The 19,768-nt window shown below is 55.2% G+C and overlaps 1 protein-coding gene and 1 non-coding gene across 2 annotated transcripts in view; both read right to left on the bottom strand.

The window, feature by feature from the left end:
- The window catches only part of TRUB2 (TruB pseudouridine synthase family member 2), a 51,370-nt gene extending 31,690 nt beyond the window's left edge, over positions 1-19,680 (bottom strand). Inside the window, exon 1 of the mRNA XM_075905884.1 lies at positions 19,370-19,680. The gene's annotated coding sequence lies outside the window, so the exon portion shown is untranslated. The remainder of the gene's footprint in view (positions 1-19,369) is intronic.
- TRNAR-UCU (transfer RNA arginine (anticodon UCU)) lies at positions 19,388-19,480 on the bottom strand. Its single transcript has 2 exons — positions 19,444-19,480; positions 19,388-19,423 (listed from the first exon to the last, which is right to left on the bottom strand). It is a non-coding gene; the product is annotated as a tRNA-Arg (tRNA).
- Positions 19,681-19,768: the final 88 nt, after the last annotated feature.

Below are 19,768 nucleotides of genomic sequence, written 5' to 3'. Positions count from 1 at the left end.
TGGGTTAAGGGACTTGGGTGTGATCTGTGGCGGCCACTCTGTCTGCACAGCGGGGACTCCCCAGGACGGCTTGTTAATGTGTCTGGAGACAGAGCAGGGATCCTCCTTGCACATCTCATAGAATCTCAGAATATTAGGACTGGAAGGGACCTCGAGAGGTCATCGAGTCCAGTCCCCTGCCCTCATGGCAGGACCAAGTACTGTCTAGACCATCCCTGATAGACATTTATCTAACCTGCTCTTAAATATCTCCAGAGACGGAGATTCCACAATCTCCCTGGGCAATTTATTCCAGTGTTTAACCATCCTGACAGGAACCTTTTCATAATGTCCAACCTAAACCTCCCCTGCTGCAGTTTAAGCCCATTGCTTCTTGTTCTATCCTCAGAGGCCAAGATAAATAAGTTTTCTCCCTCCTCCTTATGACACTCTCTTAGATACCTGAAAATGGCTATCATGTCCCATGTGAGGGTTTGGGGTGCGATCACCCCCTTTCGGTCCGAGAGGGGGGGTCTGCGGACCCCTTTGTCCTCCTTTTGTCCCTTGTTGTTCCCGGATCCCCGATATGGGGCCTGGGCCCCTTGGGTGCGATCACCCCCTCCCAGCTGGAAGGGGGGGGTCAGCGAACCCTGGCAGGGAGTACCTGCCGTGCGGGGTGGGGCCGACGCCCCCAGTTTAAGTTCTCCCCAGTCCGGGGTTCTAGTTTGTTCTCTTCCGTCGAGGGTGGCTGTCGGGTGCTGGACGCTCCCCGTGTGGAGGGAGGGGGACCCGGTCCCACCCTCTCTCTGGGTCCCAGCCCGGGGCCCTGAGCGCCAGGGCCGCTAGCGCCCCGGCACGGTGGACGGGGGGGGGGGGAAGGATTCTCCCCCCTTAAGCTCGTCCACCCACGGTCGCCAAAAGCACCCTGCCCCGGGCTCCTTCCTCCCTCCTGTCGGGTCTGGCGGCCCATCCCCGTCGCCCCTGCACCTACCTTGACCCGGCGGTCCGCGGCGTCCGACGTCCGGGCGGAGTCTTGGGGGTGGGTTCTCCGGTCCCGGCGCGCTCCTGGCTGCCCCGTTCCCTCCTGGCTCGGCGCGGCGGGGTCCGCCCGCCGTCTGACGAGGGGCCGAGCACTCGCCAGGGGCAGTGGCTATCCCGGAGGCCCCGGGACCAGCGCCAGGCTGGTAGCCGGGCTGCGTGGCGCTCACGCTCCGTCCTGCAGCGGGGGCTGCTCCTCCACCGCCGCGAGGAGCCTGCGCCCTGCTTCTCTGGCGGCGGGCCCTTTTGAACTGGCCCGGCCCTTCTGGGCACGTCCCGGCAGGCGGCCCTGTTAAGTGGCCGCGCTCCCTGGCCCCGCCCCCCCTGAGCGAGCCCGCGGGGGTCGAGCCGGCTGCCGGCGCAGGCACGGGGGGAGCGCCCCAGCCTGCCGTCCCCGGCGGCCGGTGTTGCGGGGTTGCTGGGGGCTCTGGGGCTGGCCGTCGGCCCCCCGCCGGCGGGGGGATCGCCCTGCCCCTGGGACAGTGACGGCCCGTCACACACCCCCACCTTACCGCGGGGTCTCCCCCATCCCCGGCGGGTAAAAATACCCGGGAAAAAAAAATCGGCATTTTGGTGTTTTTTCCCCGCTCGGTATTCCACATCGAATTGGTATGGCTGTAACGCCATGTACCAACGGGTTAGGCGCGGATTCGAGTTTTTCATGGAGTTCAACCACACTAGTGGGGCATGATCTGCAACCAGTTTAAATTTATTGCCCCGTAGGTAATACCTTAGGGTCTCGATGGCCCACTTCACCGCCAACGCCTCCTTTTTGATCGTGGCATAGTTCCTCTCCCGTGGTAGGAGTTTTCGGCTCAAGTACAGGATCGGATGTTCCTTCCCGTTTTCGCCCTGGGCCAGTACCGCCCCTAGTCCGTATTCAGAGGCATCTGTATATAAAAAGAACGGTCTCTCAAAGTCAGGCTGCCGCAACACTGGGGCTTGAACTAACCTGCGTTTTAGTTCATGGAAGGCTTGGTTGGCTTGTGCCGTCCACTGTACCCTGCTGGGGTGTACGTCCTTGGTCAGCTCCGTCAGGGGGGCTGCGATCGTAGTGAAATCCGGCACAAAGTGGCGGTAGTATCCTGCCAACCCTAAAAATCCCCATACCTGTCTCTTCGTTGACGGCAGTGGGTAGTTCCGAAGGGCTTCCACCTTCCCCACCAGTGGTTTTAGTTGTCCCCCTCCCACGGTGTAGCCGAGGTATGACACCTCGCGTTGGGCAAAGTGGCACTTTTTGGGGTTCGCCGTGAGGCCTGCCTTTTGTAGCGCTCGCATCACGGTTTCCAGATGTTGGAGATGTTCTGGCCATGTCACGCTGTACACGGCGATGTCATCGATGTAAGCTGCTGCGTACCCCTTCATGGGCTCCAGTACCTGATCCATGACCCGCTGGAAGGTCGCTGCTGTCCCGTGGAGCCCGAACGGCATCCGTCGAAACTGGAACAACCCGAATGGGGTGGCGAACGCGGTCTTCTTATCCTGGGGATCCAGCGGGATCTGCCAGTAGCCTTTCGATAGATCTAGGGTGGAGATATACTTGGCCCTCCCCAGGCACTCCAGCAGCTCCTCCACCCGTGGCATGGGGTAAGCATCAAATTGCGAAATCCCGTTAACCTTTCGAAAGTCAATGCAAAACTGCACACTCCCGTCTCGCTTGGGGACCAGAACTATGGGGCTACGCCATTCGCTCCGTGATTCCTCTACTACCCCCCATTGTCTCATGGTCTGTACCTCCTGCCGGACGGTGTCCCATACTTTTTGGGGGAGGGGCCTATGGGCCTCACGCACTACTTGCCCCGGTTCAGTATTGATACAGTGCATCCCTACCTTCGCTGTCCCCGGGGTCACCGTCAGGACGTGGCTGAACCAACGCAGAAGTTCTTCCATTTGCGTCCGTTGGCCCGCCGACAGCTCTGGCCCTATGGACGGGGCATCTTCCTCCGTCTGGTCGGTTGGGGAGGGGCCGAGGTCTTCGTCGTGGTCCGCGGGCGCCACTAGGAGTCCTTCCCGGGCCACCCACTTTTTGAGGAGATTTACATGGTAGACCTGTGTGGCCCTCCGTCTCCCGGTCAGCCGCACCTCATAGTTCACGTCCCCCACCTTCCGAACGACCTCGTAGGGGCCTTGCCACGCCGCGAGGAGTTTGGACTCCCGGGTGGGCAGGAGCAGTAACACCCGGTCGCCGGGCTCGAATTGGTGGTTCGCGGCCGTGCGGTTGTAGTAGTGGGCCTGTCGCGTTTGGGCCCTCAGGAGATTCCATTTCGCGTAGGCGCCGAGCCGCTGTAGCTTCTCTCGGAGCTGCAAAATATACTGTACTGTGCCCTGGCACCGGGCCGACTGCGCCTCCCAGTCCTCCCTTAGGATGTCCAGGATCCCCCGAGGCTGCCGCCCATACAACAGCTTGAATGGGGAAAACTCCGTGGAGGCTTGGGGCACCTCGCGGATGGCGAACATGAGGGCGGGCAACATCTGGTCCCAGTCCCTCGGGCTGTCCTGCACTACCCGCCGGAGCATGTCCTTTAAGGTGCGATTGAATCGCTCTACTAGTCCATCAGTCTGGGGGTGGTACACTGACGTCCGCAGGGTTTTAATCCGGAGTAGTGTGCACAGCTCCTTTATCAACTGGGAAGTCATGTTTGTCCCCTGGTCCGTGAGAATAGCCTGAGGGAACCCTACCCTCGCAAAAATTTTAAGCAGCTCCATTGCCAACGTTGGGGCCTTGACGTTGCGGAGCCTGACGGCCTCCAGGTACCGGATGGCATAGTCGATCACCACGAGGATGAACCGATGTCCCGCCCAGGAGGACTCCAGGGGCCCTACCAAGTCCAGGGCCACCCTCTCGAAGGGGGTGCCCACTACCGGGAGGGGTACCAGGGGGGCCACCGGGATGGCGCCCGTTGCGACCTTCTGGCAGCTGGGGCACGAGGCGCAGAGGTTCCGCACCGCCCGGTAAACCCCCGGCCAATACAATTGGCGGAGGACCCGTGCCAGCGTTTTTTCCCGGCCCAGGTGCCCCACCCAGGGGTTCGTATGCGCGAGGTCCAAGACCTCCCTCCGTCGGGCCTGGGGGACTACCAGCTGTCTCTGTTCCCCCTCCCCCGCCCCGCCTGCCACCAGACGGTATAGGCGGTCTCGAATTACCTGGAAGCGGGGGCCCTGCTGACGTTCGTCAGTCTCGCCCGGGTCGCCGGCCTGTTCCCAGGCGTACCGTAGGGTCTCGTCGGTCCGCTGCTCCTCCAAGAAGTCGGGGTCGTCGCTCCTGCCACCCCGCGAGGGCGTCGCTGTGCTAGGGGCCCGGGGGTGTACGTACGCTTCCTGCGTGGGGGTCCGACCGGTCGGCGGGTCCATCCCCTTCCGCAGGAGTCCCAGGAACCCCGGCCAATCTCTCCCTATCACCACGGGGAGTGGCAGGTTCGGGGCCTTCCCCACTCGCCAGACCCTGGCCACCTGCCCATCCGCCAAGTGGACCCATACTGTGGGATAGGTCCGCACATCCCCGTGCACGCATTTCATCTGGGCGGTCTCGCCAGTGGGTGGGGCCTCCCATACCAGATCCTCTCGTACCAGGGTGAGCGCGGATCCGGAGTCCACCAAGGCCTGCAGGGGTTTCAGTCCCAGCCAGACAGTCACTTCTGGTCGCACCCGTCCCGTCTGTGGGTCCCCCGGGGTTGGCGAGGACAGGGTACAATCCATCATAGGGCAGTCGCGTTTCAAGTGCCCCTCTTGTCCGCATTGATAGCAGGCGGTCCGGCTCCCCGCCCTCCAGTTGTCGCCCCCTTGCTCTTCGCGGCCTCTCCTGCCCTCTCCAGGGATCTCCCCCGGCTTAGCGGGCCAGGTGGGTGCCAGGCACCGCCCTCCTCCGGCGGGCGGTTTTGGGGCTTCTCTGGCCGGCGTCGGTCCTGCCCCACGAGCCTGCGATGCCTCCCTTGTCAAGGGGCCAGGCATGGACTCGCAGCGCGCTCCTACCTCCCTGCCCTCAGCATCGAGGTGCGCCTCTGTCAGTGCGATGGCTGCTGCTAGAGTCCCTGGCTGGTGCCGATGGACCCACTTCTGGGCGCCCGGGGGGAGGAGGTGGATGTATTGCTCCAGGGTCACCATTTCGGCAACTTCGGCGCCCGTCCGTTGTTCAGGCTCTAGCCACCGCCAAGCCCACTCGTGCAGGCGCTGCGCAAATATTCGGGGTCGTTCCCCCGGTTTAAATCGCTCGTTGCGGAATCTTTGGCGATACGTGTCGTCGTTAATCCCTAGCTGATCTAGGATGGCCGCCTTCACCCGGTTGTACTGCAGTGCCTCCCGGGCTGCCAGACTCCGGTAGGCCATCTGGGCGGGCCCGGACAAGTAAGGGGCCAACAGTGTCACCCAATGGGCCTCCGGCCACCTCGCAGCCGTAGCCACCCTTTCAAAAGTCATCAAGTATGCCTCCGGGTTGTCCCCGGGCCCCATCTTGGTCAGGCGGAGGGGCAGCGATCCCAGATCGCGGTTGCCGTCTTCGCTCGGCCATGCTGGCCCGCCCGCCGTGGGTCCTGTGCATCCACTTCTCATGCTGGGCCGACAGCTCTTGCACCAGCAACCGTTGCTGATCCTGGAACTGGCTCGCCAGCTGCTGCATCATTTGGGACTGCTGTTGCTGCTGCTGTCGTTGGGTCTCCCTTACCCAATCGAGTAGCTGCTGCGAATCCATGGTGGTGCGCCTTTCCGGCTGCTCCCTAGGCACAGAGGACACCCTACCGTAACCAACTGTCACCCAGTGGGATCGATGCCCACTTTCTCCACCACGTGTGAGGGTTTGGGGTGCGATCACCCCCTCTCGGTTCGAGAGGGGGGTCTGCGGACCCCTTTGTCCTCCTTTTGTCCTTTGTTGTTCCCGGATCCCCGATATGCGATCATCCCCTCCCGGCTGGAAGGGAGGGTCAGCAAACCCTGGCAGGGAGTACCCGCCGTGCGGGGTGGGGCCGACGCCCCCAGTTTAAGTTCTCCCCAGTCCGGGGTTCTAGTTTGTTCTCTTCCGTCGAGGGTGGATGTCGGGTGCTGGACGCTCCCCGTGTGGAGGGAGGGGGACCCGGTCCCACCCTCTCTCTGGGTCCCAGCCCGGGGCCCTGAGCGCCGGGGCCGCTAGCGCCCCGGCACAGTGGACGGGGGGGGTGTGAGGATTCTCCCCCCTTAAGCTTGTCCACCCACGGTCGCCAAAAGCACCCTGGCCCGGGCTCCTTCCTGCCTCCCGTCAGGTCCGGCGGCCCGTCCCTGTCGCCCCTGCGCCTACCTTGACCCGGCGGTCCGCGGCGTCCGATGTCCGGGCGGAGTCTCGGGGGTGGGTTCTCCGGTCCCGGCGCGCTCCTGGCTGTCCCATTCCCTCCTGGCTCGGCGCAGCGGGGTCCGCCCGCCGTCTGACGAGGGGCTGAGTGCTCGCCAGGGGCAGTGGCTGTCCCAGAGGCCCCGGGACCAGCGCCGGGCCGGTAGCCGGACTGCGTGGCGCTCACGCTCCGTCCTGCGATGGGGGCTGCTCCTCCGCCGCGAGGAGCCTGCGCCCTGCTTCTCCGGCGGTGGGCCCTTTTGAACTGGCCCGCCCCTTCCGGGCACGTCCCGGCAGGCGGCCCTGTTAAGCGGCCGCGCTCCCTGGCCCCGCCCCCCCCAAGCGAGCCTGCGGGGGTCGAGCCGCCTGCCAGCGCAGGCGCGGGGGGAGCACCCCAGCCTGCCGACCCCGGCGGCCGGTGTTGCGAGGTTGCTGGGGGGTCTGGGGCTGGCTGTCGGCCCCCCGCCGGCGGGGGCTCCGATCGCCCTGCCCCTGGGACAGTGACGGCCCGTCACACCTCCCTCAATCTTCTCTTTTCCAAACTAAACAAACCCAATTCTTTCAGCCTTGCTTCATAGGTCATGTTCTCTAGACCTTTAATCATTCTTGTTGCTCTTCTCTGGACCCTCTCCAATTTCTCCTCATCTTTCTTGAAATGTTGGTACTGAACACAGTACTCCAACTGAGGCCTACCCAGAGCAGAGTAGAGCAGAAGAATGACTTCTCGTGTCTTGCTCACAACACTCCTGTTAATGCATCCCAGGATCATGTTTTCTTTTTTTGCAACAGCATCACCCTGTTGTCTCATAGGGTATGTCTACACTAGAAAGTTAGTTCGAACTAACGGACGTTAGTTCGAACTAACTTTCCTATGCGCTACACTAGCGCTCCGCTAGTTCGAATTTGAATCGAACTAGCGGAGCGCTTAGTTCGAACTAGGTAAACCTCATTTTACGAGGACTAACGCCTAGTTCGAACTAGCTAGTTCGAACTAAGGGCTGTGTAGCCCTTTAGTTCGAACTAGTGGGAGGCTAAGGCTTCCCAGGTTTCCCTGGTGGCCACTCTGGCCAACACCAGGGAAACTCTATTGCCCCCCTCCCGGCCCCGGAGCCCTTAAAGGGCCACGGGCTGGCTACTCACTTTGTGCCAGTTGCAAGGCTGCCAGCACCCGTGCCTGCACAGCCTGCACCTGCCACAGGATGAGCCAGCCATCCGAGGGCTCCCAGCCCTCCACTGCTCCCCACGACCAGCCTGGCGGCTCCCGGGAGCCTGCCCGGGGGCGCAAAAGGCGGGCGCCCGCCTGGTCAAGTGCGGAGATCGTGGACCTCATCGAGGTTTGGGGGGAAGCCTCAAATGTCCACGATCTCCGCACTAGCCACCGGAACGCGGCCGTCTATGGACGCATGGCTGCCAGCCTGGCCGCCAGGGGCCACCAGCGCAGCCGGGAGCAGGTGCGCTGCAAGATTAAAGACTTGCGGCAGTCCTACTCCCGGGCCTGCCTGCCAGGGGCTGACCCGGAGGCCTGCCCCCACTTCCATGCCCTGGACCGCATTCTGGGGCCTCATGCCGTCCCTGCCCCCCGGGACGTGATTGACCCCGGGGCAGAGGGACCGCTCCTGGACACCGAGGAGGAGGAAGAGGGCTCTGAGAGCCAGGAGCCTGCTGCCAGCCTTCCCAGGACCCGGGACCCCCGAGGCACCCCACAGAGCCGCTCGCCTGCATCATCAGAGGCCGGGGAGGCATCCACCTGTGAGTACCCTCGTGTTCCCCTTATGTGTACGGGGGGCTGGGGCGAGAGGGAGCCCCGGGACCGTGCGCCTGGGCCTTGCCCACTACGGAGCAGCAGCTGGGGATCCTGCAGGGGCCCTGGCCTTGCAGAGGGGAGCTGGGTTTCACACACCTGGGCCCCTGGGGTAATTGACCGCTGGTCTTCTTGCACCACAGCTGCAGCACCGGGGACTGCAGGGCGCACCACACCGCCTGCAGCAGCCGCCCGCGCCCGGGCAAGCAGGACAGCCAGGAACCAGGAGGACTACCAGAGGCGGCATCTCCGGTTCCTGGACCGACAGCTCCGTCTCCAGGACCACTGGGTCCAGGAGGACCTCAGGCTGCGCCAGAGGAGTCTGGAGGCCCTGGAGGAGCAGGGCCGTGCCCTGCGAGGCCACCTCCAGAGCCTGCTGGACCGCTTTCCATTTCCTCCTCCCCCTGCTCCCCCTCTTGCTCCCCCTCTTGCTCCCCCTGCTCCCCCTCTTGCTCCCCCTCTTGCTCCCCCTGCTCCCCCTGCTCCCCCTGCTCCTCCTGCTCCTCCTGCTTCCGCTCCTGCTTCCTCCACACCCCCTGTCCTCTCTGCCCCCCCCTCCACAACCATTCCCCACCGACGCCCCCGGACCCGCAGTGTGGCGAGACGGGAGAGGCACCCAGACTCCCACCCCTGAGCTTTCCTTTCCCTTCCTCCCTTCCCTCCCCTCCCCTTCCAGCTCCCTCGTCCCAGGTTTCCCCCTCCCTTCTCCCACCTTCATTCCTCCCTCCCCCACCCCAGTTCTGTGAAATAAACAGACGTTTTTGTTGGAAAAACAGGTGTCTTTATTTGACAGTAGGTAGGGAGGGGAAAGGGGAAGGGGGGGGTAGGGTGGAAGAAGGCCCCGGTGGGGCATGCAGGGAGAGGTCAGTCCTCCTCCTCCTCCACCTGGAAGCTCTCCCGCAGGGCTTCCCGGATCCGGATGGCCCCCCGCTGGGCTTCCCGGACGGCGGCGGTGCGGGGCTGACCGTAGTGTCCAGCCATGCGGTCAGCCTCAGCCATCCAGGCTGGCAAGAAAGCCTCCCCCTTCCGCTCACACAAATTGTGGAGCACACAACATGCCGCCACCACGGGAGGGATGTTGTGCTCGGCCAGGTCCAGACGGGTGAGGAGGCATCGAAAGCGGGCTTTCAGTCGCCCGAAGGCCCCCTCCACCACGATGCGGGCCCTGCTCAGCCTGTTATTGAAGGCCTGGCGGGAGGGATTGAGGTGTCCCGTGTAGGGCTTCATGAGCCAGGGCTGCAGTGGGTAGGCGGCATCCCCCACCAGGCAGACGGGCATGTCCACGTCCCCGACCCTGATGTGGCGGTCGGGGAAGAAGGTCCCGTCCTGCAGCCGCTGGCACACGGAGGAGTTCCGGTACACCCGGGCGTCGTGTGCTTTGCCGGACCAGCCCACATTTATGTCCGTCAACTGTCCCCGGTGGTCACATACGGCCTGCAGGATGACGGAGAAGTACCCCTTGCGGTTCACGTACCGGGACGCCTGGTGTTCCGGGGCACGGATGGGGATGTGCGTCCCGTCGATGGCCCCCCCGCAGTTGGGGAAGCCGAGGGCGCCGAATCCCCGGATGACGGCATCCGGGTCGGCGAGGCGGACCACCCTGCGGAGCAGCACCCGGTTGATGGCCTTGACCACCTGCGGAGAGAGACACAGCAAAGCGTCAATCAGTGGGGCGCCCGGGTGGCTGGGAGCGTGCGTGCCCTGGCAGTGCCCCGCGCCCCACTCCCGGAAGCAACCCCCCTGGCGGCGTGTAGTACGGCCGGGACAGCCCGACCCCTCCGGTGCGGGGCGCTTTCGCCTCCTCCCGCCCCCCCCTTTGTCCCTGGGGCGGCCCATCCCCTCCTCGCAGCCCCCCTCCCCCCCGGCTCGGTGGCCGACGAGCGCCGTACCTGCATGAGCACTGCTCCGACAGTGGATCTCCCCACGCCGAACTGGTTCCCGACGGATCGGTAGCTGTCCGGCGTGGAGAGCTTCCAGAGGGCGATGGCCACCCGCTTCTGGAGGGGGATGGCGGGCCTCATGCGAGTGTCCCTTCTTTGCAGGGCAGGGGCGAGCCACTCGCAGAGCTCCAGGAAGGTGTCCCTCCTCATCCTAAAGTTCTGGGTCCACTGTCGGTCGTCCCAGTGCTCCAGGACGATGCGGTCCCACCAGTCGCTGCTGGTGTCCAGACGCCAGATGCGGCGGGGCACGCCGGTGCCGGGGCGCCGCCGCGGCTCCTCCACGGCCCCCAGGGCGGCCAGGCGGAGAGGCAGGGGGCTGACGTTCCCCAGGTGGTGCCAGGCAGCCTCGAGCCATTGCTGGCAGGCTTGCAGCAGCAAGTCCAGAACGTGCACCAGAAGGTGCAGGGCGAGCCGTGGCTCCATGTTGCCACCTGCGGCGGCCCCCCCGAAGGGAAGCACCGACACAGACGGGCACAGAGACCGACGCTTTGCTGTCCCTCGGCGAGGTTGGCAAGCAAGCAGGAAAAGCTGAGAACCGGCTGTCCAGGGGGGGTCCCTTTAAGCACGAGCCTCAGATAGCCTCAGACAGCAGCCACACAAAGCAACTGCTGACCTGATGCCCTGCCAGAACCGGTTTCAGCTGCCCTTAAATGCCCCCCTGCGTCCAATCAGTGTGGACGCGCTAGTTCGAACTAGCAAAACGCTAGTTCGAACTAGTTTTTAGTTCTAGATGCGCTAGTTCGAACTAGCTTAGTTCGAATTAACTAATTCGAACTAAGTTAGTTCGAACTAGCGCTGTAGTGTAGACGTACCCATATTTAGCATATGGTCCACTATAACCCCTAGATCCCTTTCTGCCGTACTGCTTCCTAGACAGTCGCTTCCCATTCTGTATGTGTGAAACTGATTGTTCCTTCCTAAGTGGAGCACTTTGCATTTGTCTTTATTAAACTTCATCCTGTTTACCTCAGACCATTTCTCCAATTTTTTCCAGATCATTTTGAATTATGGCCCTATCCTCCAAAGCAGTTGCATCCCCTCCCAGCTTGGTATCATCTGCAAACTTAATAAGCGTACTTTCAATCCCAATATCTAAATTGTTGATGAAGATATTGAACAGAGCTGGTCCCAAAACAGACCCCTGCGGAACCACACTTGTTATACCTTTCCAGCAGGATTGAGAACCATTAATAACTACTCTCTGAGTACGGTTCTCCAGCCAGTTATGCACCCACTTTATAGTAGCCCCATCTAAGTTGTATTTGCCTAGTTTATTGATAAGAATATCATGCGAGACCGTATCAAATGCCTTACTAAAGTCTAGGTATACCACATCTATCGCTTCTCCCTTATCCACAAGACTCGTTATCCTATCAAAGAAAGCTATCAGATTGGTTTGACATGATTTGTTCTTTACAAATCCATGCTGGCTGTTCCCTATCACCTTGCCACCTTCCAAGTGTTTACAGATGATTTCCTTAGTTACTTGTTCCATTATCTTCCCTGGCACAGAAGTTAAACTAACTGGTCTGTAGTTTCCTGGGTTGTTCTTATTTCCCTTTTTATAGATGGGCACTATATTTGCCCTCTTCCAGTCTTCTGGAATCTCTCCTGTCTCCCATGATTTTCCAAAGATGATAGCTAGAGGCTCAGATACCTCCTCTATCAGCTCCTTGAGTATTCTAGAATGCATTTCATCAGGCCCTGGTGACTTGCAGGCATCTAACTTTTCTAAGTGATGTTTAACTTGTTCTTTTTTTATTTTATCTTCTAAACCTACTTGATTCCCACTAGCATTCACTATGTTAGGCATTCCTTCATCAGACTTCTCGGTGAAGACCAAACAAAGAAGTCATTGAGCATCTCTGCCATTTCCAAGTTTCCTGTTACTGTTTCTCCCTCCTCACTGAGCAGTGGGCCTACCCTGTCGTTGGTCTTCCTCTTGCTTCTAATGTATTTATAAAAAGTCGTCTTGTTTCCCTTTATTCCCATAACTAGTTTGAGCTCATTTTGTGCCTTTGCCTTTCTAATCTTGCCCCTGCATTTGTGTTGTTTGCCTATATTCATCTTTTGTAATTTGTCCTAGTTTCCATTTTTTATAGGACTCCTTTTTTATTTTTAGATCATGCAAGATCTCGTGGGTAAGCCAAAGCGGTCTTTTGCCATATTTTCTATCTTTCCTACGCAGCGGAATAGCTTGCTTTTGGGCCCTTAACAATGTCCCTTTGAAAAACTGCCAACTCTCCTCAGCTGTTTTTCCCCTCAGTCTTGATTCCCATGGGACCTTACCTATCAGCTTTCTGAGCTTACCAAAATCCACCTTTCTGAAATCCGTTGTCTCTATTTTGCTGTTCTCCCTTCTACCCTTCCTTAGAATTGTGAACTCTATGATTTCATGATCACTTTCACCCAAGCTGCCTTCCACTTTCATATTCTCAACCAGTTCCTCCCTATTTGTAAAAATCAAAGCTAGAACAGCTCCCCCCGGTAGCTTTTTCAACCGTCTGAAATAAAAAGTTGTCCCCAATGCAGTCCAAGAACTTATTGGATAGTCTGTGCCCCGCTGTGTTATTTTCCCAACATGTATCTGGATAGTTGAAGTCCCCCATCACCACCAAATCTTGGGCTTTGGATCATTTTGTTAGTTGTTTAAAAAAAGCCTCATCCACCTCTTCCACTTTGGTAGGTGGCCCATAGTAGACTCCTAGCATGACATCACCCTTGTTTTTTACCCCTTTTAGCCTAACCCAGAGACTCTCAACACTTCTGTCTCCTACGTCCATCTCCACCTCCGTCCAAGTGTGCACATTTTTAATATATAAGGCAACACCTCCTCCCTTTTTTCCCTGTTTATCCTTCCTGAGCAAGCTGTACCCTTCCATCCCAACGTTCCAATTGTGTATTATCCCACCAAGTTTCTGTGATGCCAACAATGTCATCGTTGTATTTATTTATTAGCACTTCCAGTTCTTCCTGCTTATTACCCATACTTCTTGCATTTGTATATAGGCATCTAAGATACTGATTTGATCTTGCCTCCCAGTTTTGCCCTGACCCTCCTCTCTCTCTGCTATTATAGCCCACGCTCCCTCCCATTTCCAACCATCACCATAAAACTTTCCTAGAGGAACTTTTTCATCCTTCTCACAAGGTTTCTGGGGTGACCTGCCTTATCCATGCTCCACAGTAGGACACATTTCTATGCCAAGGCAGCAGTAAGTGGTCTGGCATCATTGCAGCACAAAGCATTTCAGTATAAAGTCCAGATTTCCAGCTACATTCCGTCAGCATCAGCTCCCTTCCCCTCTGTGTGATTCAGAGAAGACTGATATATCGCATGGCAACTTGGATGACGCAGGGGGAGTGATTAGCTGATGCCTGTGCAGTAAATCTCCATTTGTTCAGCCCCAAAGATGCATGCCGTGAACCCTTGCCCTGCCCTTTTACCACGTCCAGACTCCCACCTTGAGTCCTGACCTCTCCCTTACCATGTCTGCCACCGAACCAAGTCCAGTTGCTCCTCTGAGAAACCTGTGTGTACCTGTGCCTAGTGGCTACTTCGAAGCATAATTGTGGCCTTGTACATAACACATCTCTCTTGTCTTAAGGCAGCTCGTCCTTTTGTACTAGCAGATTGTTTTATGCTCCCCAGTGCATCTCCTGAAAAGTCTGTCCTTCACTCTTGTTCCAGCGATAACAGCAGTGAGCCTACTGCACGCTCCCCCAGCTCTGCCACTGCCCTGCTCGCTGCCCTGCTGGCACAACTGCGCAGGCGACCGGGGATGAGGGGATAACATGTTCAAGGAGCAAATGCAATCCGCCCACATGGACAGGGAGCACTTAAACAAGTGGGGAATATGCTGCTGCTGGAGATGAGAGCGGAGCGTGAGGACAGGAAAGCCTACAGGGAATTGGAAGTGAGGAACCAGGAGAGAGTTTTGTCATCCATGACGGATGTGATGAACTGCATGGTGGCTTTCCAGCATGCATAGGCACCCCCTCCAGCCTTTGCTGAACCACATTCCCTTATCCCAAGTTCCATAGCCTCCTCTCTCAAATGCCTAGAAAGCAGGGGAGAAGGAGAGCCAAGGGCAGCCTCACACTCAATCCCCAGGGATGCATCGTGAAGCAAAAGGCCATCCCCACAATTGTGATCACACGCCCTCGAAGTTCCTGCCCTGAGCTCCTTTTCTGTCCCTGCTGTGTTCCCTCAACCAAAATGCATGATTTCTGAACAACAGTCTCTTTATTGTTTCTGTTGGGGAGGAGGGCGTTGTTACAGGCAAGCACACTGAATACAGGGACACTTCGTTGAGAACAACATTCACGATTCTCATCTGGCCAGTTGTAAAGTTGGTTTTCAAAGCCTCTGATTTGCAGTGCCCCTCCCTGTGCTCTCCTTACTGCCCTGGTGTCTGGCTTCTCAATCACTGGCTAGGTGCTATGCCATATAACTTTTCCCCGTACTCTCACAAATACTATAGAGATATACAGCAGGCTGCCACCACAATGGGAATGTTGATTTTGCTGAGCTCTAACCGAATCAGAAGACTGTGAAACCTTCCCTTTAAATGCCCCCAAGCACCTTCTACCACCATTCCGTAACCGAACTACTCCTTGTGGTCCAGGCTGCCCGTTTCTGGCTTCATGGGCCACTGGAGCAAGGGGTAGGCTGGGTCTCCAAAGATCACTCCTGGCATTTCAATGCCTCTCATGGTAATTTTCTCATGCTGATGTCACTGAAATCACCCTTGTGATCCACCCGCACCTGCAGTACCATTGAGAAGTACCCTTTGTGGTTTATGTATTCCTTGGCAAGGCAGCTGGCTGCCAAGATGGGGATGTGCGTTGTGTTGCCCCACCACAGTTAGGAAGCCTCCCTCGTGGAAAGCCCTCCACATTGCCTAGAGTCACTACCCTCCTGTATTGATTGTCTTGGCTACTTGGATCACAGCAGCCCCCACCATAGATTTACTCACTCTGAAATTATTCCCAACTGACCAGACTGTCTGGCATTGCAAGCTTCCACCGGGCTCATTCTGGTATACTTGCACGTCAGGGTGGGGGAAAGTAATTCCACAAAAGTGGCCTTATGCATGTGAAAGTTTTGCAGCCACTCCCATACCTGCATCACTATGTGGTTCCACCTGCCTGTGCTTGTTTGATGGCACCAGCCCCAGCATTCCACTGTTTCCAGGGGATAGAATGTAGCAGAATTTGCCAGTTGCTCAACTCAAGTGCTTCGCAGACGAGTAAGTTCATTGCGTCCCAAGAGCCTTCCTCATTCCAGCGGACCCTGGATGCGCTTTGGATATGTTCCAGCCAAGGCTCACCATGGTTAATATGATTGTCTTCATGGATAACCAGGGGAAAAAAGGGTGCAAAACGATTTTTTGTGATTGCTCTGAAGTGGAAGAGAGAGGAAGGAGATGAGTACATTATGGGATGCTGATGAAATGTACCCAGATCACTCATTGCACAGTTTAGGTCCCAATGTGCACTGGGAGTATAACCCAGAATGCAAAGGGGTGCAGGAACTGTGAGATAGCTACCCACAATGCATCGCTTTCAAAGACACCCTACTGGGAACTAGTGATGCAATAGTGTAGTCAATTAACTGATAAGCAAAAGTTTATTGGTTAAGGCTATATACTACATGCGTTCCACCAGTACTACCATACTGCCAGTAAATATTTTAGCAGACTGGCCAGCAGCCCAGCTCAGTTCTGGCTCATGCTGGGTCTGGGAGCATAGCCCCTCTACCCCTCTGTATCGGAGGCAGCAGGGCAACAGGCAGCCAGTCTGCAAGGGCAACTGGTTTTTAAACTGGCTCCTCTTGCGGACCAGCTCCTGCCTGGCACCCTGCACTGCTGCCTGTGATACAGAGGCAGCAGCACAGAGCGGCAGGGGTCTTCTCGGGAGTGAGACCAGAGTGCCCTGGCTGCTCTCTCCACCCTTGGGGACTATAGAATAGTCTAGCAAACAATAAATATTCATGAGAGTTAATCAAGTATTCAGTTAACCAATATTTAACATTTCTAGTGGGGATGCGCTACTTTAAAAAGCACAAGAATTTGATGCAGTTCAAAGTAGCATAAAATCGGGTGGCAAAAAATTTACCTTAATAAATTCGATCTTATCTTTCAGTGTAGACGTGGCCTTAATTCTCTAGGGGTACATCTACACTGGGGCGCTATTTCAGGATACTACTGGTATCCCAAAATAGCTATTTTGTGTCTTAACAGCATGCCTGTTATTTCGAAATATCAGCATTTAGAAGGCTGGTGCACAGCAGGGGGACCCTGCACGAGTCGGAAGTCGGCTGGGTCCCCCCTGCTGCGCTTTAGCCTTTTAAATGTATTAAGAGCCTAGTGGCTCTTAATACATTAAAAAAGCAGAGGTGCTTCTGAGACTAGGTGCAAGCTGGGAATCAGCTGATTCCTGGCTCGTGCCTGGTCCCCGCTATCCCCTGTCTTCCCTACCCCTCGCAGAGATGGTGCTGGGGGGAACTGGCTTTTAAGCTGGCTCCCCCCAGCACCAACTCCTGCTTCCCCCCACCCTTGCTACTTCTGATAGAGGCAGCAACGGGGGGAGAAGCAATTAGTCGAGGGACTAGTCAACTATCCAATAAGCTTTTGCTTATCAGATAGTCGACAAGTTGCTTGCATTCCTAGTGCTGGAACAATTTTCATAGTGAGAGTGCTGAGACCCATTGAACCTAGCCGTAAATTCGGTATATAATGGAAACCCTTTTAAGAAAGGCTGCACTTCTAGTTCCAGCACCTATGGCTGCATGCCATGTAAAATGAACAAAAGTACTCCACTGGCTTCCCCTTTGCTGTCAGCAGATGGGCCACAAGGCCCAAGCTCACCTCTCATCCCCAACTGGGTCCCTTCCTGTTTACAGTAGCAGCACAGGGACAGGCGCTAGCACTTACTGACACTGTCCAGACTTGGCCTGTTCTGAGGAGAGAAGATTTCACTCCCCACTAATTCCATGTGATTTTTTCTTTGTTTTAAATAGTGAAGCTCTCTGTGCTCCCGGGGAGCGAGGCTGTGTATCCGCAGAACAGAGTGAGTGCAAGTGAGGTGATGAATCCCAGAGGGAGTGCAACTCTGAGACTGCACAAGCTGTTTGTGCTGGGTCTGTTTTTATAAACTGATTTCTGTCACACACAGGTTCCATGCTAATATGTCAAATGACAAAGCCCAAGTTGAATAGTTACCCCACCAAAGCAGGATGTATTTTAATGTGGAGTTTTGAGGCTGATCCTTTTTCAGGAATAAAATCCTTGGTGAAACTTGCAGTTTTGTCTCCCCCTGAAACACAGATCAGACAATCTGACCTGTAACCTCATCCTGTTCTTTGCATATTTCTTGCAGAGCACCATGGGAGATTGGACCCTGAGCTGTTTGGTCTTTAGGTGCTACTGCAATACAAATGTTAAACAATAATTTTAAAATTTAATATTTTCGAGCTGTACCACTTAACTTTCACAAGAACTTAATTGGGGCCCATTAACGAGTGGGATGAATTTGGGAAGGAAATGGTGAATGTTTTTCCTATACATCATGAAAATAAAAGCCTGATCCAGCTTCTAATGTGACTGATGAGAGTCTTTCATTTGAATTGAATGGGAGTTGGATTGGATCCATAAGCTGCACTTTCAATGCATTTTTTTCAATGCAACTTTAACAGGAAGTGTATTAGTGCCTCTATACAAATAATGATAGAAATGTAGCCGTGTTAGTCTGGTGTAGCTCCTGTATTTTGTTTCTTCTATACAAATAATAAGTAATAATTAATACCTAGCTCTTATATAGCACTTTTCATCAAGAGATCTCAAAACACTTTACAAAGGGGTCAGTACCAATATTTTCATTTTACATACGGGGAAACCGAGGCAGAGATCAGTGCCTGTTATAATGAAGGATAGAAAATCACTCCTTGACTGGAAGGAAAATGGACACAGACCCTTTAAGACCAATGTGTGTCAGTAAAGTCAGGAAAAATAGAGATGTCCTAATATGTTTCTCCTTTCATTCAAGAGGTTCTGAACTGACACAATAAGGGCAGATTCCTAGACAGAGATGTCCCATGGTGCTCTGTGCTGTACAAACATTATAAATATCAGCCCCTAGCCCAAAGAGCTTACAATCTTTCTAACTCCTTCCTGAAACTCTTCTATGAATTCTTTACCAATTTTATAGCATATAGCTGAATACTGACATTAATGAGGCTGTTCCTCTTGTATATTTGCATATCTCCCTGATGAAATGGGTGAACTTTTGGTAAAGCCATCCTTCTAGGGTTGTTACATTATTGTTGCCCATAATTGCACTTAAATGGCAGTTTTCAGGGTTTCATAATTTGGTCATCAATATGCTAGTGTCAGACTCTTTGCTCAAAGTTGCTACCTTTCAGTCCAAGGTGTTTATTTTGCAGTAAGGACTGGGGGAAAGAGGCTGGAGAATATATACATTATTGATTTAAATTAATTTTCAACCATGAAATATCTTCGAAGTACAAACAATGAGCTCTAGAGACTGTATCCAAAGTCTAGTAAACTCAATGGAAAGGCTATTTTTCTTCAATGAGTTTTTAATCAAACCATCTCTGAGTATGTAGAAATGAAAGTATGAATATGCAAACCCCCACATCTGCCAGTAAAATAATTTTAATTCCAGATCCTGAATTCAGTTCTGCAGTTCACTGATATTAGGCTCTGTACTGGCTCAGCAGTTCACTAGCAAGTGCAATGTGCATAACTTTGTAATTTAGATGTGTGGGACTACTTTTGACTACAGTTACCCACGTGCTTAAGTGTTTGCAAGATTAGGACCTTAAAGAACATCCTGAAAATAACAGATTTAAACAAAGGAAGATTTCAGAGGACATAAATCCCTATATTTTTTTACTCTTAACCCTTTCTTCCCCTAACAAATCATGCCCTTAAAATAACATTACATAAAACATCACAGATTTTGAAGGGAAAAATCAGAGTAATGTTTATATTTATCTTTTTAATCACGTTGTTTGTGTTTTAAATAACATCCTAAAAAAGAGCCAATGTTAAAATAACTTCATAACTAGCCAGCTAAAATACTTCACCACAAAGCACAGGAGTTTTAAAATAACATTTTGCATAATTAATACCTATTCTGGGATGAAGCTTCATAAATGGTCACGTGGATTTCTAGTAACAGCCTTGAAAAATCAATCGGTTTAAGTTCACTAGTTTGAAATTTACATTCTTCAAAAACGAACCGATTAAACCACCAACTTTTCCGCTCTGTACAGCCAAGTGTGCACATTACCTGGGATGGTGCAAAATACGACTCTGGTGGGACTCGAACCCACAACCTTTGAATGACTCCATCTGTCATCGATCTAGAAGTCCAATGCGCTATCCATTGCGCCACAGAGCCTGTCGGATAAAACGAAGATCCTCCCCATCCCCTTCTTGACCTTTGCCAGTCACAGCTTTATCCAGGCGGTTAATCCCACTGACGTGCAGCGTCTGGGTTTAATTTGCATCTCCGCTCTCCATGGCCAACCCCCAGCCTCCTTCCCGCCCCAGCCGCTGCCGGCACAGAGTTTGCAAAACTTCCCGAATCGCACGCTGCCTCCCGAGTCCTTCCCCACGCTCTGGCAGCCCCGCGCACCGCCACAGCCGGCACCTCCCTCAGTGCCGCGCGGGAGCGCCAAGGGGCCAC

The sequence above is a fragment of the Pelodiscus sinensis genome, chromosome 22 (genome assembly GCF_049634645.1).
Source record: "Pelodiscus sinensis isolate JC-2024 chromosome 22, ASM4963464v1, whole genome shotgun sequence".
Taxonomy (NCBI): Eukaryota; Metazoa; Chordata; order Testudines; family Trionychidae; genus Pelodiscus; species Pelodiscus sinensis.
Note: the sequence above shows the minus strand (reverse complement) of the source record. Positions and strands in the feature narration are given on the sequence as shown.